This window comes from Neltuma alba, unplaced genomic scaffold, assembly GCF_004799145.2.
Source record: "Neltuma alba isolate B1F8T4 unplaced genomic scaffold, ASM479914v2 tig00010163_pilon, whole genome shotgun sequence".
In the NCBI taxonomy this organism is placed as follows: domain Eukaryota; kingdom Viridiplantae; phylum Streptophyta; class Magnoliopsida; order Fabales; family Fabaceae; genus Neltuma; species Neltuma alba.
This window is the reverse complement of record NW_021635108.1, coordinates 547,589-572,314: the sequence shown is the minus strand read 5'-3', so window position 1 is coordinate 572,314 and position 24,726 is coordinate 547,589.

Genomic DNA, 24,726 nt, shown 5'->3' with positions numbered 1-24,726 from the left:
GAATTCTTTGTATACTCTTCCATTTTTATCCCTGTTGATCATAACTTTTTGAATTTACAGTTTAGTCCCTGCTTGGACTTAACTTCATAAAATCCTCTCTTTGAGGTTTCTAACTTAACCTTTGGCCTGTATCTAGCCTCTTTTCTCTCTCTAGGCCTTCGAGAATTTACTGGAGCCTCTAACTTTCATTACACTTTAGCCCCTTAAAACTTTCACTTTGCAGTTTAGTCCCTAAAACTGTTTTGACTTCCTTTCTCATCTTTGGGACTTCTACTCAAAAGGGGTCTAGTAGCATATCCAATTCAGGCTATTTTTGGTACTTCTAGGCCCAAAAGTTGGGATGTTACATCATTCATCATACCATTGCCACATGTCCTACTATGGTTAGTTGTACCAAAACAAGTCCTACATCAGTGTTATGAAGGTTCAAGTGACTACCCATAGAGGAAAATGGCGAAGCCCTCAAAGTTGTGGATCCACTCCTCTAAATCGGATCCCAATATCTAACCCAGGTGATAGAACTCATTCTACCATAAGGGTGTGAATGGGATCCTGTCCATTATTGTCAGGATCCAGTCTTCTGCATCTTAACTTTAAGGAAAAGTATTCCTCACAAAGATCTCGAGGGCATCTATGAGATCGTTGAAGCTAGCACTATCCATGCGATTACAAATGTCTCACACACCATTTTTCCAAAGCTAAGTCCTAGGTAGTACTCTAAGCAATGCTAATATCTCGTCCATCATTTCTAGGGTAGCATCTTCCTTAATCACATAATAGTAAAGTTTTCATATATCCTCTAGATATCTTAGGTACACATGGACATTCTGATTCTCATCAAGCTTAATGTACTAGCCCCTCTCCCTAAAGTCCTTGGCTAGGTCTTTTATAGTGTGAAATTCTTTCAAGATTGGAAGTAGTTTGACCTCACTTGGTCCAGCTCCATTGTCATTCCTTAAAGGTTTACCCCTGTAGGGTGTCTCTCCCTGGTTCATTGAACCTTCAGTTTTAGTATCCCAATCCATAGTATTCTCCATCTTGTTTCCTAAAAAATATGTCAATTTTTTTTCCTTACCTGACATATCATCTAAGCAAAGCATTCTGTCTTATGCCAGAACCTCTGCTCCGATACCAAAAATATTACACCTTACAAATAGATCGACTTAGAGTTCAATCACAACCATTTTAGACCACATTGGATGGTCTTGGGCTCAAAATTCTCATTTAGGACGTTGAGGACACTACTTTTTAGATTTTTACTGTTCATTTGGTAAAAATCCAGTTTTCTGGTCCAACTTCGAAAAGTCATAACTTAATGTAGAAAAATCAAAATGGAGTGGTTCAAAATTCTATGAAAAGATCTCTGAATTTCTTTTAAGAAAAACTAATCTTAGAAATTAATTCCTTGTAAGAAAGTGCCATATTGTTGTGAAAATCAACTCTATCACTTTAGTAAAAATCCTTTTTCCAGATTCTGGGCCTTAAATTTGAAAAATCATTATAAATAATGTAGTTGTCCATTTTTAATGTGCTACCTATTGCTTTGAATCTTATGATATGATCTTTAAACATACCAAATTTTGTGAAGAAATTTGTTTAGGAGCTTAATGAAAACATAGCTCCAAGTTGGCATCCTGCTTGGGATTACAGTATCCCACACATACTTAACAAAATTATAATTGTTTCCTCATGGTTCACCACCACAATTACCCCTTGAATTGGCATCTTCCCTTTTGATGATTCAGCTCTGAAAATGTTAGGTTACATATGGGAGATGAGATTTTAATGAAATCCTAGTAGCAAGATCAATAAACCAAAACATCAACATGCATCATTATAAAGCATTTCACATTAGTTATCATAGGAGAACTAATATTCTTATAAATAGGCAACCTCAACATGCAAGGCCATGGCAACAAATGCAAGTAGCAACCATATCACAATCATCATAGTTTAACCATACAATAGCAAGCATTCATGCCATAAATAACAATGCAAAGTTAACATTAGTGGCTAATTAAATCCCGCTACCTTAATCTAAAAGCTTTTTGCTTCTTTGATCTTCTTCTTCTCCTCCACAATTAACAAACCCTAACATCACAAACCATAAAAGGGGTAGCAACATTACCAACCAAACCATATCAAAAATCAATAACAAAACTCAATTAAACCCTTGCCCTTTAAAGCTTTAACCTTTGATCTTTAATTTTTGAGCTTTGTTTCCTTAAGCCCTAAAAATTCTTTCTTGGTTTCTCCCTACATGATTTTTCATGTAGAATCTAAATATGGGCTTGGATTTAAGAAAAGAAAATTCCTTCTTCAAGAACCAAGTTGGCTCAATAGGGGTATAGGTTTTTCCAAAAATCACAACTTTGATTTTAATGCTTCCAACACTTGTTCTTTAGGTTATTGTACACCATTCCCCATTTTGAACATCATGGAAGCATCAAAACATTAAAAAAAAATCATCCTAGCTCATAGTTCTTGAAGTGGCTGAACCCTACTCCTCAAGATTCAACCAAGAAAACTTTTCAAAACAACATATAACTACTTGGAACCACTTAAAACTATCTGGAATCACAATGTTCTAGCTATACTTAACTTCAAAACTTCCCTCCCCTAACATTAACCCATTCAGCCAGCACCAATAAGAGGCAAGAATGAAATTTTTCAACCATCAAACTCAAGGAAATCAAGCAAGGAACAATATAATATCAACTACTAACCTTAACTCCAAGCATTCTTGATCCAAGTTGCTTGCTTTCTCCTTGAACTCACTCAAAGATCACTCTTGCTCTCTCATTTTCCTTCTTGGCTAAACTCACATCTAAATTTAGGGGAGGAACAACTCATTAAAAGCTCAAACAAATATCTCAACTACCCAACTACCACAATTAATTGCTATGCCACGTGTTACCTCCCTATTTAGTTTTGAAATTTCTCTCTTAATTAACTTAATGCTAAATGAAATTAATCTCAAAAGTCAAGATCCTCTCTAATCAAGGCTTGTGATAAACCTTGTCGCTAGGTAATCAAAGTTTTACTAGGGAAAATGCAGCAAGTGAGGCACTACCAAGGTCATTCTTCATAAGGAGCCTTAAGTTGTATTTCAATTCTTAACAATTCACTTTTAATTATCAAATTACCAAGATGAGAGCTTGAGTTCAGAAAAAGAGAAATCAAAACAAGAAACAAATCTAATGAAAGGTAAATTGCAAATGAGATTTAGATGAGAGATAGTAGTTCCCCTAGCAATTTATCCAACCTTCCTTGTTCAATCTTATAATTTGGAGTCTCTTAGTGTCAATTAAATGGATAGATTCAGCTACTGCTCAAATCTCTCTTAACATAGATCAGAAACAACTATCTTACTAGATTCATTGTTTTGATCTATGAGAAGGAAAATCAATTGACAAGAACACTTGAGAAGCAAGTTGCAATTCTCTAAGAATGACCACAATTGTGAATCATCAATGTATTCAACCAAAATTTAGATTTACAGAACAACAGTCCAAGTAAAATGAATTAGATTTACAAATTAACAGAGAATCCTCTATTCAACTGAACTAAAGGACACAACTCACATCTGAATGTTCAATCAGATCTAAATTCCAAGAAACATAAATCTAATCACTCAACCTTCATTCTAATCACAATTGTTCAACTGAAACAAATGACTCTTAGAATAGAAAGTGGAAAATAGATCTGAAATGACTCCCTGTTCAGCTCCATGAACTCAGGTCAGCTTCATTGCTAGAAAAACTTGGAAATTCAGCTACTCATACTCTGGATTAGGGTAGAAACAGCAAGAATTGATGAAAGATCCATGGTTGATCGGTGGAAATTGATGAAATTGGACGAAAATGGAAGAGAGAAATGAGAGAGGGCAGAGAGAACAAGAAAATCGCATTGGAGGGAGAATGAGCAACTGAAATCTGATGCCTCCGCTGAAGCGCGCGACTTCAACTTTTAAATCTGGAAATTTCGGTCATCCTCCACGGCGCCTTTGTCCATCCACCGCGCCACCTGGCCTATACGGTGCCGTTTTGATTAGTGATCCTGCGCTTCATGTAGACATCAATCCGCCATGGCGCCTCGGGTCATCCGCCGCGGCACCTTTCACCGAGAGTCCCTTGGAAATCCGCCGTGGCACCTTCTCATATCTGCTGCGGCGCCTTGGACAGCACTGAAACTCCCTGAAATTCACACCCAAGCAGGGATCAAAAGTACACACATACAAAAGCATATAAAAGCATGTAAAAACACCTGCAAAACCTCATAATTCTTCTTACCAACTCTTATGCACAATGGAAGCTAATTATGCCCAAAGTATGTAAATATAGATGGCAAAAGTATGTGTTTAGGGCTAGAAATATATGCAAATAATGAGACTTATCAGCTTGACACTTGGAAATTTTTAATTACTTTATAATAGGGGCCTGACAAGTGGCAACTTGTGAGCCAAGGGACAGGACCGATATCCAAAACTCCATATCGAATGGCTCCCAACGAAATGGTTGAGCTAAAGAGACAAATCGAGGAGCTGTTAGAGAAGGGTTTCATAAGACCAAGTGTATCTCCTTGGGGTGCTCCAGTACTCTTTGCTAGGCCAGAGCAACGGGCGGGTTGGGCAGCCCGGCCCCAAACCCGCAGCCCGCCCGTTTATGCATTAACGGGTACGGGGTGGCCCGTACCCGTACACAACCCGTTTAAGCCCGTCCCTAAACGGACTGGGTTAAATGGGCGGGCTTAAATGGGTTATGGGGAACCCGTTTAACAATCAGGGGTTGTTCGAATTCAAAATAGATGAAAATCATAATATCATTAATCAAAATCTAAACTCCATAGTCCATACAATTAGAAACCATCTACATTGCTGGGTTTTAATTAGGGCATGAAATGAAAAATCAACGGGCAGATATATCTGGACACACTAACACATGGATACTTAAAGTCAGCATCACATTAATTTGGTGAGTGTCATTTTCATTCTAAGAAACAACATTATCATCAATCATAGAAATTTCTTCACGGATGCAATAAGTATCATGATGACTCCTTGATGGCTTCTCCAGAGCTTCAGAGAGATCGTGTTTATATGAAAATTCCAGAAGAACTATCACCCTCCCTCCAGTCATTGTTTCAAAAGAAATAAAAAGATTTAGTTTTTAGAAAAATTTAAAAATATATATTTTAATTTAATAAATGTGTTCAAATTTCTAAGAGTAAAATTCTTTTTCCACAGATATCCTCATTTTATAAACAATAGGTTGTTGTTTCTTATAAATAAGATTATGTGAAGCCTTTCTAAAATTCTCTTATAAAAATAATTAAAAGGAGGAAACAAATTAGAGCAAACTGATTATTTCTCATTTAAAAATGAGTGAAGATGTATCAAATACCGCGAATTTATTTTTCGTGAAGCGTGCTATTTTTTTTTAGTTACATCAAATTCCCAATATAAAATGTGGTATTAATTCAATGAGATACAATTTAAATATAAAAAAATGATAACCGGGCAAAAAAGCTGGCAGACGTGATCTATTCCAAAGCAGCGAACTATATGGGTATGTGGTTGAGGCTTCAGTGGTGGCCCCAAATTATTGGACTGCGGACTGGGCTTGGGGTGTTATCACAGTATCAATGTGTCATGTTTTTCAATTAGGAAAAAAAATAAATGGGCGGGTACGGGCAGCCCGTGCTTGTGCCCGTAGCCCGCCCATTTAATTTGTAAGCCCGCCCGTTTAAACCCGCCCGTTTATTTTCTTTTTTGGGCGGGCCCAAACGGGTCCAATTTCACCGGGTTGCGGGCGGGTGGCCGGGTTCCGGGTTACATGCTCAGCCCTACTCTTTGCGAAAAAGAAAGACGGTAGTCTGAGACTATGCATCGACTATTGAGAGCTAAACAAGGTGACGATAAAGAACAAATATCCTTTGCCATGAATCGATGATCTATTAGATCAATTGGCAGGAGCAATGGTATTTTCAAAGATTGATCTACGATCAGGATATCATCAACTAAGGATAAAGACGAGAGATGTTTCAAAGACTGTATTTAGGACCCGATACGGGCACTATGAGTTCCTAGTGATGCCATTTAAATTGGCGAACGCGCCTGCTATTTTCATGGACTACATGAACCGGATTTTTAGACCATACTTAGATCTGTTTGTAGTAGTTTTTATTGATGACATACTAGTGTACTCCAAGACTCAAGAAGAGCACAAGCAGCACTTGAGAATTGTGCTAAGTACATTGAAGGAGAAACAACTCTATGCCAAGCTCAGTAAATGTGAATTTTGGTTAAAGGAAGTTAAATTTCTAGGCCATGTGATTAACCATAAAGGTGTGGCCGTAGATCCCAGTAAAGTTGAATCAATACTGAACTGGGAGAAGCTTAAGACAGTGACAGAGATACAAAGTTTCTTAGGGCTGGTAGGTTACTATGGGAGATTTATCTAGGACTTCTCTAGTATTGCCCAAGCGCTGACGAAGCTAACCAGGAAGAACCAGCAGTTCTTGTGGGACGAGAAATGTGGGCAAGTTTTCAGGAGTTGAAGCGAAGGCTAACCTCTACCCCAGTATTAGTTATCCCCAATCTGACACTACAGTATGTAGTGTACACAGTTGCTAGCAAACAGGGATTGGGATGTGTACTGATGCAGCAAGGGAGAGTTGTTGCCTACGCCTCGTGCCAATTAAAGTCTCACGAGGAAAATTACCCCACTCATGGCCTAGAGCTTGCCGCGATAGTGTATGCCTTAAAGATATGGAGGCATTATTTGTATGGGGCAACTATAGAACTGTTCTGTGATCACAAGAGTCTCAAGTACCTACAAGATCAGAAAGAACTTAACATGAGACAAAGGAAATGGATGGAGTTCTGAAAGATTAGGACTATCAGATCAAGTATCATCTGGGAAAGGCCAATATAGTGGCTCATGCCTTGAGCAGAAAAGTGGTGCAGGTAGCCACCCTCATGATCAAAGAGGGTGATCTGTTAGAAGATATAAGGATTGGGGTCCTATTTATCATATGCAGTTAACAGCAAATGATGTGGCTAATGAGCCATTAGTGCAGATCACAACTCCTAATATGATAAAACAAATTAAAGAAGATCAGAGTGGGGATACTTTAGCAAAGACCCTTCGAGCTAAAGTGTTGAGCAACAAGACAAGAGATTTTGAGATCTCAACAGAGGGAGTGATAGAATTCAGAAGAAGACCATATGTCCCTCCCGTAGATGATCTTAGAAAACAAATTCTAGACAAGACACATAAAAGCAAGTATACGATTCATTCAGGAGTGGCCAAGATGTATCAAGACATCAAGATATTATTTTGGTGGCTTGGTATGAAACGAGATGTCACTAAGTACGTGATGAAGTGCCTTACGTGCTAGAAAGTGAAGGCGGAACACCAGAAGCTGTCAGGATCTTTACAACCCCTTAATATTTCTGAATGGAAATGGGATAGTATCTCTATGGACTTCATAGTAGGACTACCTCGTACGTCATGAGGGTACAATGCAATATGGGTCATAGTTGACAGACTGACGAAGTCGGCCCATTTCTTGGCTATTAAGGTTAAATATTCACAAGAGAAGTTAGCAAGGTTGTACATTAAAGAGATCGTAAGATTACATGGGGTTCCAGAGTACATTATGTCAGATAGGGATCCAAGATTCATGTCGAGATTTTGGAAAGCAGTGCAAGAAGCCATAGGCACGGTACTGAGTTTTAGTACGGCTTACCATCCACAAACGGATGGACAAATAGAATGAACAATACAGACACTAGAAGATATGCTGAGAGCGTGCATTTTGGATGTCAAAGGGGGCTGGTATGAATATATGCCTTTGGCAGAGTTCGCATATAACAACAATTACCATTCTAGTATCCAAATGGCGCCATATGAGATATTATACGGGGAAAAGTGTAGATCCCTACTTTGTTGGACAGAACTCAAAGAGAGAAAAGTTTGGGGTCTAGACATAGTGGATCGTACCTTTGAACATATTAAACAGATCAAACAGCGGTTACTTACAGCTCAAAGCAGACAGAAGAGTTATACCGATAGTAGGAGAAAGCCGTTAGAGTTTGAGGTTGGAGACCATGTATTCCTGAAAATATCTCCAACCACTGGAGTAGGACGATCCATTAAGGCAAGAAAGTTGACACCTAAATATATGGGACCATTCCATATTCTCTCAAAAGTAGGACCAGTAGCCTATTGACTGGTCTTACCCCTAAATTTGAGTCAACTGCACAACATCTTCCATGTTTCTCAATTAAAGAAGTACAATTCGGACCCAAAGCATGTGCTAGAATATGATCAGATTGAACTAAAGAACAATCTGACATTTGAAGCAAGACTAGAACAAATAGTAGACCGGAGAGTCAAGCAGTTGAGGAACAAGGGAATTCCTTTAGTTAAAGTGATTTGGAAAGATCTAAATCAAGACGAGGCCATGTGGGAAAAGGAAGATGAGATGAGGAGCAAGTATCCAGAGCTCTTCACTCAAGGTATGTGTTAAAATTTCGAGGACGAAATTTATTTTAAAGGGGTAGAAATGTAACATCCCAAAACTTCTAACCTAGAAATAGGGAAATATGTCATACCCTGATATCTTTAGCATGATTAATGAAAGATTTAGGGTTGACCAAGGCAAGGTGAGATAGACGATAGATGAACAGCACAATAATTGAAGTGAGAACTGAAAAAGGACCAAATTGTCATTTTTAAAATGATTGGTCTATAAAGGACATTATCGTAATTAGTGTTCAGAAATCCTAAAAATTTCTAGTAAATCATAGAAAAAAGAATTAATGCTGTAGAATGGTATTTGAGGTCTAGAAAGTAAATATAGGTTGAAAATAATTTATTAAAAATTATTTTAATTATTAATATTCTGGCTAAATTAAGAAAAATTAGCCAATATTAATTATTAAAAATACCTAGAGATCCCAGAAAATTATAAATATTTAAAGGAAATTCATTTAGGAATTATGGAAATTTACAAAATTAATTCCAACCCTAAATGATGAGGAGGTTAGCTCTAATTGAATTTAGAGCTAAATTAATATCGGTAGATTGTCTGTTTTTACAGAAACGGCAATTTAAGGAGTTATAGAGGGAGAAAAATTATGAAATTAATCAAGGAAGTTCCCTTTACTGATATATAATTAATGGTGAGCTGATATAAGAATTTTGTGATACTAGAATTTTTCGACTATCAGATAAAATAAACCATTACTATATTAAGACTCAGTAGACTGTCAGGACAACAGGAGTGATAAATCCTACAGATTGCCAAGGACACATGTCACGCCCAAATTGGCCAAGAAAGGAAAAAAGAAAATAAAAAGAAAAAGAAAAAGAAAATAATAAATCAAGTTAGATTAAAATTTAATTAGGGATAAGTAAGATAGTTAAGGTTAAGCCATCTTCCGTAGGATCGTGACACATGGCAAACATAGTTCATTGCATGGTTAGGATTTAACCATCTATCTTTGAAAAGTCAAAAGTTTCTAGAAGCGTAATTAGCCAAGTTAATTAAGGAATTAAGAGAGTTAACCTTGATTAAAGCCTAATTAATCTTAATGGATAAGAAGAGATGACATAAGCCCTAGTGACTTACCATCCAAGTGTCAAAATATTAACCCACATAGCCTAAGATTTGTACATGTGGAAAGAGGTAAAAATTAGAGGGCTAAGATTAAGTCTTATGCAAGAAGGGCATAAGTGGAATTAGTGAAATTTGAAGCCTATAAATACCCCCTCATATGTTCATTTCATGCAAGACCTTTCAAGTAGGAAACCTCTTGCAAATTTTCATGTAGAGAGAGAAAGAGAAGAGTTCTAGTGAGAGAAAGTTATTTGGAAGCAAGGTAAGCTTCTACAACTCTTCTATTCCAAGTCATAATGATGATATGTTGGTTTTAGGCTATTTTAATGATGATGGAAAGTCATTTTTCTAATGGGAAGTGCTGCCCAAATTTCTCCAAAATGGATAGGAAGGGTTTAGGTTATATATGGTTAAGATTAAGCATGGTTAAAGGTTAAGGATTAAGTAATTACATGTTAGTTTGGTTGAAAATCCTTTTCCCTATAATTATATATATGGTTCGGCCAAGTCAAGTTCAATGGGAAGGGATTGGATTTTCATAAAACTAATATGATAAATGGATTCTACATGAAAAATTATGTAGGAAAAGCCTAAGAAAGTTCAAGAATCAAAGCTAGAAAAATAAACCCTAAAAATCAAGAAAAAGGGGTTGAAGGGGTTATGTTAAGTTATCAAGTTGTAATCATACTTAATGTTGTGTCATTGGTTGCCTAATAGGCTATACACAACAAAGGGACAAAGATCTAGTCAAGAGGAAAAAGTCCAAGAGGAAGGAAAGCATTCAAGGTAGCTTTGCAATTCATTATATTAGAGTGTCACCTTACTTTGTATGATTATGGCTATGTGTTTTGCTAACCTGTGATGCTATGAGGTGGATGAGAATGTTATGTTATATGATGTTGCCTCCATGCAAATTATGCCTTGGCTTATGCTATGTTGAGTGCCATGAATGTTTACGATGATATGTCCTTGCCATAGCATGAACATAAAGTTAGAGTATGCATACATGTAGCTTAATTTACAATGTATTATGTGACCTTGATAATATATGCAATTGCTACTAAGATTCCCCAAGAATCTTAGCCCAATAGTTAAACAAACCCTAGGGCCTTTAACAACCAAGGGCAAAGGAAAGGAGTTGGCTCTTACTTGAAGAGGTAGTAAGACATAGTGACTTTATATAGCTTTGAACCTTTCTTTTTTGGAAAAATGTAATATTAAGCATGCTTTAAGTTTCCAATAGTATGAATAAGGTTAGAAGTATACAAGCATGGTTAGAATAGCTAATATAGCTAATGAAAGTATGTTATGATGGTAAATGGTCAATTAAGTTAAGTTACCCTTTCAAGGAGGTAAAAAGTCAACTAAAATGGACTAAAGCTTGACCAATAACCATTTGAGCAAACAAGTGAGATAGGCTATCAAATTTGGTAAGTAAAGAGATTGGATTTTTCTCTTTAAAATGAGAGGTAGTTGGCCTGATTCTGATAACTGAGCAAAAAGTTATGCCTTTTCAAAGTTAGGAAAAAGTAAAGTAAAAATCCGAAAATGACCAAATGAACAGTAACTTTTTTAAAGAAAATTGGGCTTGAATTCCAAGGCAATCAGTCCAGAAACTATTTTTTCTCAAAAGTGTATCCAAAGATCTTTCATAGAACTTGGAATCACTCAATTTTGATTTTTCTACAATTAGTTATGAATTTTTAAAGTTGGCAAAAATTTCAGTGAAATGTGAATAGTACGCAGAAGCATTCTGTGACTCAAGGTCGCAACCTCAGAAGTTAAGGTTGCGACCTGGAGGCAGAAATGGCCTTTGTGACTTCAAGTTGTGACCTGGAAATACTAAGTCACGACTTGAGTTGGGAAAATAAAAAAGTTTCAAAAATTTAAGCCTTTTCTCATACTTAAGGGTCATATAAAGTTTCAAATGTGATTTTTCATAACTTGTAGTCTTTAAAAGTGATTCCAAATGCTTCCACAAGGCAAGTTATTTAGTATAAACTTAAGGTGTTACATGTCCATTCTTCTGTAGTGAACTGTTAAAGCTCTTAACTCATGTACCGCTCTAGTATCCCTTACATTATATTGCTGATGATTCAGGGCCATTTTCTTGATTAAATCCCAGGCTTCTTCAATAGTAGAATCTATCAAAGATCCACCTGATGCAGCATCTAACATACCCTTTTCTTGGTTCTTCAACCCATCATAGAAATACTGCACCAATTGTTCATCTGGAATTTGATGATGTGGGAATCTTGAGAGCAGGTCTTGAAATCTATTCTAATAGTCATAAAGAGACTCGTCAAAATCTTACTTAGCTGAATAGATTTCCTTTCTCATTGATAAAGTCTGAGAAGTTGAAAAGTATTTCTCCAAGAATGCTTTCTGTAAGTTCCCCCAACTATGATATGCATCAGCGACATGCCTTGGAAGGCTCATGTACCACTCACGAGCTTTGCCCTCCAATGATAAATGGAAAGCCTTCCACAGCACTTGATCCAAGGATGCTCCCATAGGCTTTATGCTTTGACAAACTATAGAAAGGGATTGCAAATGAAGATAAGGATCTTCTGTCAAACCATGAAATTTTAGAAGTGAGTTAATCAATAAACCTTTAATTTCAAAGTTAACTTCAAAATTTGGACATGCAGCAGTAAATGGGTCAAAACTGATATCAGATGTAGTGGCTTCCCTAATTGTTCTCCTTCTAGGGTGCCTATTATTTTCTCCCACTCTCTCTTGTTCTCCATTCCCTCTATTGCCTCTATTCCTCACTTGGTTAGTATTGGGGTTAGGATTAGGTGGGTTAGGTGGTAAATCAGCCATGATCTTTTCTACAATAGGTTCACTCTCGCTACTAGATAGGTAGATTCCACGGAGATGTTTTCTTGTTCAACCACTAATTCACTTGTCCCCTCAACTCTCTTCTCTCTTCTTATCTCTCTAAGTCTTCTCTCAATCTCGGGGTTAAAGGGTACAAGCTTGGTTTTTCATGGCATACAAGAACAAAATCACAGAGACAGAGCAAACAAAATTGTCTTGTAGCACATAAAATCATATAAAAGTATGAATTGTGATGGATGCAAGTCTATGTATGAGTATGAGAGTATATGCACAAAAAGAAGGGTAAAATGTTCAAGTTTCAAAACTTTTTCTAGAACTGTTTGCCATGGCGAAAGCAGAAGTATGCCGCGGCAAAGGTAGGCCGAGACGGTCTGTGAACTGAATGCAGCAGGTTTGTCGCGACGAAAGCAGAAGTATGCCGCAGTAAAGGTATCTTGAGAGGGATCCTCAAGTGTTTCTGCTAGTTGGCCGTGGCAAAAGAGAAAGTTTGCCGTGATGAAAGGGCACAGAGAGCTAGATAAACTATTCCAGAATAGTCACTGATGCACATTTTCAGACTTTTTTGCCACAACACAGTATTTTCTTGAAAACTCTCATGTTGTGTAATGCTTTAGTCTTCAATCTTGGCTCTAATTCTCAAGTGTCCTATAATAAAAAGCATCAATTTGAAGCATCAATTGTCCTAGAAATCAATTGAGTATAATTAACAACCAATTATGACAATTTTACCCTAAAAAAGACATTAACTCAAAGTAAGGACTCTTAATCTAAATTAAGCATCATTATCATCAAAAGGAGCTAAAATCCATGATAAAAACCCTTAAAATGATATGAAATAACATAGAACAATTGGGTTCGATCAATGTTCTTTAAAATCTTTCATCTTTTTATCTTTAAGCTTTTCTCAGCCTTCCTTTTACACATAACTCTCTATTGAAAGGATATAAAGGCAAACGTAACTTGAAAAAGATTATCCTTGCATAATCCATTTAAAGCTCACTACATTCATGTTTCATCAGTTATCAATCACATGTTCAATCATCTGTTGATCCATAAATTATTCGATAAATGCATACATTTGTTAAGTCTATTTCTCCTGTAATTAATCGATAATATGATCGATCAAAGGATTATCGATCAAGTAAGTTCATCTTACTTTCTGAATATCTAAATATTTGACGATTGATTCCATATTTTCCAACTTATTGTTTCTAAGATTATCAAATACTTATCACTTGATTTGAGGAAGATTATTTTAGGTAAAGAGCCACAATGAATTTATGATGTGAAGAATCGACTTTTGTCAGAAGCTTCCAACTGCTACTTTCAATGGTCATATTCTTCAAGCCAAACAGGAAGAAAATGCTCAATAGTCAAGTACCCAACATCATCTATAAATAGAAGAGCATTCAAAACAAAACAAAAAAAAAGAGTCTGAGCTTACAACATCAAATGATAAAATGCCGAATCAACATATTCTCATTTAGAGCTCTGAGAGAAAACTCCCTTTCTCTGTACTTCAAAGGCTATAACATATGTATTCATAAGATAGAGAGGAGAGTTTCCCAAACGTGCTTAAGATTCATCTATCACTTCTTTGAGAGAAGAAATATTCAATCTTCATTATCATTATTAGATTATATCCTTACGGTGTGTAAAGGGGGAGTATTTACCTCAGTGTGAGGTTGCTATTGAATAAACTGATTAGTCTAAGAATTGTAAGTGGCGTCACAAGTACCCAGATCAAACTTATGGTTGTAGTGGTTCTCAAGTACCCGTGTTAAACTTGAGGGAGACAGTAGATTGAAAATCTCAGGAGGAGCCTGGGGACTGGACATAGGTCATTGAGGATCGAACCAGGATAAATCACAGTTTGCATCTTCTCTTCCTTTACTTCTTCATATTTCCAGCTAAACCATTTTACTATTGTGATTATGCTTATGTTAATTCATTGTTTTTATACTCAGAATTTCTTATGACTTTCTTTACATTGTGAAAAGGTTTTTGATTTTAATTAACACCTAATTCACCCCTCTTTTGGGTGATCAACCATTTTTACAAATTCATACTTCTCGAAGTGAACGTGACTCAGATTTTCCCACTATAGTACATTCTTATTTGGAACTAAATTATTTTTGAGAGCCCATAACAACTAAGGCTTCATCAGTGCCATAAGCAGCCTCTTCCAAATCATTTTTATTTGCTGTGAGGTTTAGTCTACCAAGTCGAGACCAAACATCTTTCTTTCTCCCAATTCTATCCAGTATAATGGAGATCTATATTTCCTTCCATATAATGGTTCATAAGGAGCCATCTGGATACTGGAATGATAGTTGTTGTTGTAAGTGAACTCAGCCAATGGTAAGTACTCATCCCAGTTCCCCTTAAAATCTAGGGCACAAGCTCTTAGCATATCCTCTAACGTATGAATAGTGTACTCTGTCTGCCTGTCTGTTTGAGGATGATAAGCCATACTAAAGCTTAGCTTGGTGCCCATAGCTTCCTGTAGTGCTTTCCAAAATCTAGAAAGAAACTGTGGGTCCCTATCGGATACAATCATTTCGGGTACTCCATGCAATCTCACAATTTCCCTAATGTAAATTGTGCCAACTTTTCCTGTTGGTACTCTTTCTTGATGGCTAAGAAATAGGCCAACTTCGTCAAGTGATCCACAATCACCCATATTGCATTGTAACCTGATGATGTACAAGGTAATCCCATTACAAAATTCATAGAAATGATATCCCATTTCCATTCCAGAATACTCAATGGTTGTAAGGATCCTGACAGCTTTTAGTGTTCTGTCTTTATTTTTTACCAAGTGAGGCACCTTGACACAAAGTCTATTACGTCTTTCTTTATACTAGGCCACCAAAATGATTCTTTAAGATTTTGATAAATTTTAGTCATGCCTGGATGTATGGTGTATTGGCTCTTGTGTGCCTTGTAAGGAATTGAAAGACACGTAGCGGAAAATAACTTTAAAATTTTCCAATCCCTTGCCCGGATCTACCGATTGTGTTTAAGTCAAGCAGTAAGAGGTGTTACCTACAGTATTCGAATCATTGGTGGCTCAGGGATTCCAACGTTCAGGATGCCTATGCTCTCCTTTTGTTCATGAGAAGTCGACAACTCAGATCGGCTTCCTCTACTGGTATCCACACGAACAGCGTTCCAATCACGAACAACGTGCTAGCGCCTCTTGTCCTTCTAGGGCTTTTCTGAGAATCTGTCCTCACCATTTCTATTTTGGCCATTTCTTATCTGCAAACCTTTTGCTCTCTCACACACCTAAAACCCTAGCTCCTAAATATCAAATATATAGGATGCTATCGGTATTATGAAGGATATTGGATTTCAGAATTAATCCTAAATTAATTCTGAAATTAATACAATATCATATATTGTGTAATTTGATAAGAAATCAATTAAATAAATACGGTTTATATTAAATCCGTTCCACAGATTTAATTCACCTATTCATTTAATTCAAAATAAAGAGATGATGGAATTATATTTGATTTATTCTAATAAATCAAATTTGAGATATTATATTATACCATATCAATCTAGAACTGATATAGATTTAATGTATCCCAATAAATCAAATCTAAGATATCATATCAATCTAAATTTCAAATTTAAAAGTGATAGAGATTTAATTTATCCTTATAAATCAAATCTTATAAATATCTCTTATATCATATAATATATATATATATATATATGCGAATTTATATATATATATATACACGTCCACCCTAGATTATTCATTGAATCTGGACATATCTTAGATTGAATGAATCTGGACATCATAGCTCGTGTTGGGCTATTTTGTGTGCGACCCTATAGGCCCATATGAAGTTGGTAGTGGGCCATTTACTATAATGACTCACAAGTCGTAAGCAGTCTCTAGCAAGACATCACGATTACCCAAATCATATGAGGATCGATGAATGATGTAACCTTTCATACAACCATATCACATCCCTTTTGTCACATGACATTTTGGTCATGGATGAGGCATGGAGAACGTCATTCTCCTATTCTTGACCGTTACTTTCTTGATTCCTGAGTAGTCTGAGTATAGAAATGGAACTACCTTTCCATTATAGTTGTAACACCTTACGTTTGTGACCTTATATTATGCCAAGTTATGATATTCGGAAGCGCAATCTCAGGTTACCAGGTTGAAAAACCTGAGTTTAAAAATTTCTTTTCCCGCATTACTATTCACTATAACCTTAAACTTGGCATAACTTTGGAAAATCATAACTAATTCTAGAAAAATTAAAACAAGGTCGTTCCAAGTCTCACTCGAAGCTCTTAACATCATCTATCAAGGAAAAATGACCTCAGGTTCCTCTTTAATTAGAAACGCATCCAATTTTAATTTCAAAATGTACTGTTCATTTGGTCATTTTTTCTATTTTCCAGGATTTTTGCCTAACTTTGGAAAGGCATAACTTCTTACACAGAGCTTTGATTGTGACAATTTACCACTCATTTTAAAGGGAAAAATAAGATCTATTTGCATGAAAAATTTCAGGGAAAAATTCAACCATTTGACCAGGGTCTTAATTGGTCAAAGTTTGGTCAAATTTAAACCATTTTTATCCCCCTTTTTCACTAATTCTAGCACCATTTCATTTTTCACTATAATCATACCATAATCACATATAAAGGTACTCTACCATTAATATACATCCAAAAAGGGTATCATGTTATGCGTTCATGATCAGAATATGCTTACATGGCTTGGAAAATAAAGGTTTTAAACCATATAATGCAATGCATAGATCATAATTTCCTCAAGCCATGATTACTTCTTTTCCCTTCTCCTTGGAAGTAGTGGCACCTAGGATATCATGTTATAGGAGGAATGAGATTTCATAGAAATCCCAGTAGCATTGAACATACAACCATCAGGTCAACATGCATAAGATGTCATGCTACAGGCAGTAAAATAACATTGCTAGTCTTTATGCCATGCCATAACCATTCTGTATCTATGTTATCATATCATGGAGCATATAATCATTCTAGTCAAAACTCAATCATGCAAGAGCCAAGGCATACATTGTAAGGAGTTCACATCATCTGTACATAAACATTCTCATGGCACATAAACACACATAGCAGAAACACCAAATGTAGGTCAACAAAATAATTGCAAGTTCACGCTACCTCAGTTCCACGCTTACTGTTTCCTCCTTGTTTTCCTTGCTTGAGGTCCTCCTAGGTTTCCAGAAATTGCCTATCAACGATACAGTAAGGGTATGGTAAATTCCATATCCAGTATACAATTCTTTCTCAATATAATACTACCCTTGTGCCTTTCAATTTATAACTTCTGTATACCTTTCCTAATCCTTTGACTTTGGTTTGACCAAGCCTTAATCCTCAATTGAAGTCTTGAAATTCTTCCTTAATCCATGATTAATCATGTTTTCTTGGTTAATCATTAACCCTTAATCCTTAATCCAATATTTAATTAAGGTCCTCAAGTCACATAGTCATTAATACAACATAATCCTCTAAGATTAAGTCACTAGTCCCTTATGGATTAATCATTAATCATTCTCTAATTAACATGATTAACCTTTAATCATTCCTTAATCAACATGATTAATCATAATTAATCATCCTTTAATTAGCATAACTAATCACTAATTACTAATTAATCAAGGTAGCTAACCTTAATTACTTACTAATCTTTAATCAAATAACATGGTCAATCTTAGCTATCACTAAACCATAATTAATCAAGGTAGTTAATCCTAATCTTTCTCAAATAAATCATTAACAACAAATAATTAACACTTAGGGAGGTAGGTAAACATACCTTAATTAGCTCTTAATCGGCGATTAGAGGCGTCTAATCTTTCTTTCTCCCTTTCTCTCTCTTCTTTCTTTCCTTCTCTCTCCTAGAACTTAAGAGCAAAACATTCCCTCTCTAACAACACCTCTTGGCCGAAATGTGAAGGGTGAGGGGGTATTTATAGGCTTGAATTTTTTAAAATGTCAAGAATGCCCTTGGAGAAAAAGATGCAATCTCGGCCGTCTATTTTTTCCACTTTACACATGGACAAATCTTAGAGCACAAGCCTTAAGATCATGACACATGGAAGGACACCTATTCACCATGTGATTTTCATGTCGTAATAAAATATTATTTTAATGTTTTGTCTCTTATTTCCCTTTATGCCCTTGAACAATTTGGAAAATTCCAACCTTGTCCTCCCCCCTTATTTTTGGCCAAAATATTACTCTAAAAATTGGGAGAAAAATGACTCATCCAATATTCAATGCAATCCACTGATTATTTGTGTATTTTTTGTCCAATTTTCCAACTATCCTGTCCAATTTACTGTCACAAAATTTTGATTTCAACACCTCCTTAAATTCTTCTCATTCCAAGGATATTCCATGATTTTTCTCAAGTTTTACCTCCCTCTACAATTTTCTAAATTTTATTTCGTCAAAAATCAATATTCTACCGATAATAAGTCGGTAATAAATATTCTTTAAGCTAACTTCCTTACATCCAAAGGTGGGAAGTAATTTTATAAATTAGGATAATATGTCACATAATTTATCCCTATTTTTCCTTGAATTTTTGAGGCCTCTATATATTTTAAATAATGGAAATTGGCTAATTTTCCTTAATTAACCTAAAATTCCAATAATTACAAATAATTCCCTGATAAATTATTTTTTATCCTATATTCATCTTCTAAGCCTCAAACATTATTCTGTACCCTCCTTTCTATTTTTCATGATTTTTAGGGAATTTTCAGGAATTTCGGACATTATTTCCAATACTGCCCTTTCTTGACCGATCTTTTCAAAAATGACCATTATGTCCCTATCCTGATTTTTCCTCATAGCCTGGATCCTCTACCAGTCTACTATACTACTTGACCTTAGGCAGTCTCAAATCATTCATCAATTAGGATAAAATTATCAGGGTGTGATAATAGTATGGCCACACATTTCTCAGACTCACTCATCGAGGGCCCCAGTAATATCTCTCTACGAATGTGAGGGAAAAATTCCATCTTGACCATTCACATTCCTCCATATGAAAAACCACTAAGCCTGAACATAGTCTTTATGATCACTCGGTCAAAAGTGACTTTTGACTAGGTCAAAGCTGAGCGTTTCTCATGTAGGAATCCATGATGATCTCAGGTCAAAGGGCATAGTGGCATGGTTTGTATATGAGAGAAGCTTATGACTTAACCCATGCAGCTTTCTCATAGCAGGTCGGTCCAACACCTTGTACTCTTACATGTGCCTATGACTTTGATTTATATCTCTATACATCTTCAAAGTCATACTGGTCTTATTTCATCTCTGCTCTCACATAGATGACCGACTAGGGACTAGGAGAAAATCATGAGTTATCCAAGGATAGTCATCACAGTAAACATGCAAATAATATGATAACATAATTAAGAAATTCATAAATCAACAATGTTCATAACACAATGATTGGCCCCTGTCACACCTTACTATCGGATACACTTAGGGTTTAATAAAAACCATTTTAGACCACATTGGATGGTCTTGGGCTTAAAAATTCATGAAAACGCTGATTTTTTGATTTTTACTGTTCATCGGGTAAAAATCCAGTTTTCTGGCCCAACTTCAAAAATTCATAACTTATTCCATAAAAGTCGAAATGAGGTGGTTCAAAATTCTATTTAAAGCTCTTTAAGTCCTCTTTCGAGAAAAAATAATATCGTTATCCAATTTCTTATGAAAAAGTGTCAGGTTTTTGTGAAATGTAACATTATCCATTTGCCAAAAACTCTTTTTCCAGATTCTGAACCTTAACTTTGAAAAATCATTAAAAATCGTATACTTGGACATTTTTAACGTGCTGCCTATCAATCTGAAGTTCATGACGTCAACTATAAGCATACCAAATTTCGTGCTGAAATTCGTTCAGTAGCTAAATAAACCGTGGCTCTAAACTAACATCCTGTATAAGGGTTACAGCACCAACCATTGATAATTATACATAACCAAATGTCCACGAAAATTTTATGGTATGACACCATAATTAGCCTCCATTCTGCAGCTTGCTCTTGAGAAGTTCAAGCCCTAAAATGTTACATTATTTTTGGGGGATGAGATTTTTGAAAATCCTAGTAGCAAGATCAATCAACCAAAACATTACATGCATCAATTACAAGCATTTCAACCTTTTGCTATTACTAGGGAACTACTTTACCTCATACATGTAGCACTCTAACATGCAATAGCCAAGGCATATAAAGCAAGGAGTATAGCTACACAATCATCATCATCATCATCATTTAGTTCAACCACATAATAGCACATGAAATTGCATAGCAATCAATGCAACATTCAACATTAAGGCTAATTAAATCTTACTACCTTAATCCAATGCTCTTTGATTTTTCTTGTTCTTCTTTCTTGCTTCCACAAATACCAAACCCTAACATGGCAATCGCCAAAAAGGGCAGCAAGTATTATTAAACATTCCTCATAAAAATCAATCACATAACTCAAGAAGCTCCTAAACCCCTTAAAGCCTCTATCTTTGTTTCTTGAAGTTTTAGAGTTGTTTTCCATAAACCCTAAAAATTCCCTCTTGACCCTTTCCTACATGGTTTTTCATGTAGATTCCAAATATCTACTTAGATTTAACAAAATAAATTTTCCTCTTCCAGTTTCAGCTTGACCGAACCCTTAGGGTTTAAAACTCAAAAATTGCAACTTTGCTTCTATGACTTCCAACACTTGTTCTTTAGGTTTACCCTACACCATTTTTCATTTTGAACACAATGGAAGCCTCAAAACTTTGAAAAACACATCCTAGGGTTCAGATCTTGTCTTGGCCAAAAATGACACTCAAGGAAGTAACCATGAAAAATGCTTCAAAACCAACTATAATCACTTGTAAACACTAGGATCTAGCTTGTGTTGTAGTATTTTAACAAGTGTGATGAGCAAAACTCCCTTTCCCCTTAAACAACCAGTTCGGCCAGCATCAAAAGAGGGAGAGAAGACATATTTTCAATCATAAAAGAGAAAGAAAATAAGGCAAGAACACATCTAGAGCCAAGAACTCACCTTGAACCTTGATTGTATGACCAAAGTTGATGCCTTTCTCTTGGTTTTCCCTCAAAACTCTCTCTTTTTCCCTCTCTTCATGCCTTGCATGAAATTAACATCTGATTTAGGGGAGAGATGAGATCATCAATGCTATCAAAATATCCCATCTACCACAATTAATGAAGAGCCAGGTGTCATAAGCCTACTTAGTCTTGCATTTTCTCTTTAATTAACTTAATTCACATTGTAATTAAATTCCAAAGTCAAGATCCTCTCCATTGGTAGCTTGACACTTGAAAAGCTCTAATTATCATCCATTAAAGGCTTGACAAGTGGTAGCTTATGGGCCAAGTAAAGTGCAAGGCTCCGATCAACACTTTATCGGTGCACTTTTACTCCGGGTTTAACTTCTTTTCTATAATTACAGTGCTCTGGCCTCTGTAATTATTTTCTCTCAGATCCATAAATTATTCTCCTTATTTTTATCTTCCCAAATTTCCCTCTTTGTCTCAAATTTAATTTCCCAATAATTAAATAAAAAGGAAAACTATTTTCCTTCTCTTTAGTGATTTTTCCACTTTTCCAAAGAATTGGAAAAAATCCGGGATACTTGAGGGTCTTCTTTTAATTTCATAATCTCCTATAATTCCTTGGAATTTTATAGGAATTTTCTTAGGATTTTATCCTTCTTAAATATATTTATTTGGAATTTTCCAAATAAGGACCTTAAATTAGCTTAAATTGCCCTTAAAATCCTTTGTAATTTCTCTAAGGGCAAATTGGTCATAAAACCAATTTTATAATTCCATATAATTCTCAAGGAACCTTGTCCTTATTTTTCCTTAATTTTCTGAGACTTGGAATTATTTTTCCCCTATTTACTCTTGACCGATTTTCCTTAATTAGTCAAACTTTTCATAATTGGCTTGGAAAATTGTAATAATTATTTTCCACCTAAAATTCTTCTATTACTCCTTGTCATTTTTGACCCTTAATTATTTATGAATATTCCTATTTCCCAAATATCATATTTCTGGATGTGACATTTCTCCCCCTCTAAAATAAATTTCGTCCTCGAAATTTAAAGTGTATGTTATTGGAAAAGTTCAGGATACTTTTCCTCTGTCTTAGTCTCTATCTCCCTCATAGCTTCTAGTATAAGATCTCTCTAGACAACCTCAACTAGTGGAAACTGCCTGTTTCTTAGCTGTTCCACTTTCTGATCAATAATTCACCCTAGTTTAATCTCAAAGATAGGTTGTCTTGGAGCACAATGTCATCATAGCTTATGACATGTGTCAGGTCTAGATGATACTTCTTCCATTTACATTCGGGGGAATGGTCACTTATAACCTACTGGTCCAATCTTGGACAAAATTTGAAACAGTCCATCGTAGTTTGAACTTAACTTCTTAAACTTTAGGGATCGACTGACTTCCGTTGTTGGTTACACTTTAATCACCAACCTCAATCTTTAACAGTCTCCTTTAATATTTGAGTAGCTCTTTTGTCTACTTTGAGCCGTTAGAAGTCTTTGCTAAATGACTTTAGTCTACTAGGAAGTCTGATCCACTATCTTAGGACTATACTTACTTCTTTCATTGAACTCTATCCAGCACAAGGGAGATCTAAATTTCCTCCCATAGTGTGCTTCTTATAGCGCCATTCAGATACTTGAATGGAAATGGTCATCTTAACTGAATTCGGCTAATGGTAAGTACGTATCTTAATTACCGTCGAAATCAAGCACATATGTGTATATCATGTCTTCTAACATCCATATCGTTCTCTGTGTCTGCCCATCCGTCTCAGGATGATAGGCTATACTGAAGTTGAGAGTAGTGTCCATTTCTTTCATAAGGACCTCCAAAACTTCAAGTAAATTTCGGGTCTTAGTCTGAAACCATACTGCTTAAGACACTTGGTAGCTTAACAGCTTCCTTAACTTTCATCTTCTATTATCTGCTAATCTTAGTGCATTCTTGCCAAAATGACTAACATTTCTAGCTTTTGCACTTTCTCATACTCTTTTCAGGGTCACCCTTCCTTGGGCTACTTTTGCCTGAAACACTTAACTAAACAGTGCTAACTGGGAACTGAGGCACTGATTCTGATAAGCTTAACCTTGGTACTTTACTGTCTTAGACCCCTTTCCTGATCTATCTTTAGTCGGGTCTTTTTAGCTTACATTCTTGTCTCTTGCCTCATCTTAAGGATTTATCTGTCAATACCTAGTCTGTCTCTGTATCACATAGGTTCTTTCTGTATCTAGAGCTAGCCTGAATGTCTCTTTTTCAGGTCTTATGTCTCTACTCCTCTAACTCCTCTAACTTTGGCTTTCCTCTGCTAATCGGAAGGAAACTGAATTTAGCCTAATTAATGATAAGGTTTTCTGGAAGGAAGTCATGGGTACTCTCTCGGTATCGGTTTTCAACCGTAGGAGGTTTCCATAACCTTAACTTATCCCTGGTCCTTTTCTTCCCAAAGTGGTACCATATTCTTAAGATCTCTGGGAGACTTTTGACCATAGGACTAAGTATAGTCACCTCCTCTCAGTTGATCACCTAACTGATAATTCCCCAAGACTGTTCCAAAAACCAATACCATTCTCTTAGACTTCGTGCCAATTCCTAGGCCACCTTTTTATCTCTTTAGGTGCCTAAGCCAATTGTCTTAGGAGTTCTCTTACTTTTCCAGCTGCTCTTACCGTCTCTTACTACTTTAGAACGGTACAGAGGGAGGACTTATGCAACTTCTCTTTCCTCTTTTTACCTTTCAGTAGGAGCGTACTCTAACATGCATAATGCCTGGCATTTCAAATGCAAGGAGTTCAAGCTCTTACTGGTTGCTATGTCTGTAGCGTGCCAACAAGACATCTTATCCCTTAAAGGGAAGCTTCTCTTTCTGCTCACAGTTGCTTTCAGAAGTCATAGGGAGAGGTCTTTGACATTCTTCCTCTTTCTACTTGCTCTAGTACTCTGCTAAGCTCAGACACATCCAAGCCTAGCTTCGTTCCTGGCTAGTCATACTTCCATTGGGTAAGGTCAACTCCCCTTACCTTGCCTCGGCTGCTTCCCTTTCCTGCTCGGATAGGGTACCTTGCTCCATCTTGAGCAATGTAAATTCTAACTTGGAGGACCAACTCCCATTCTCTCTAGGAAGATC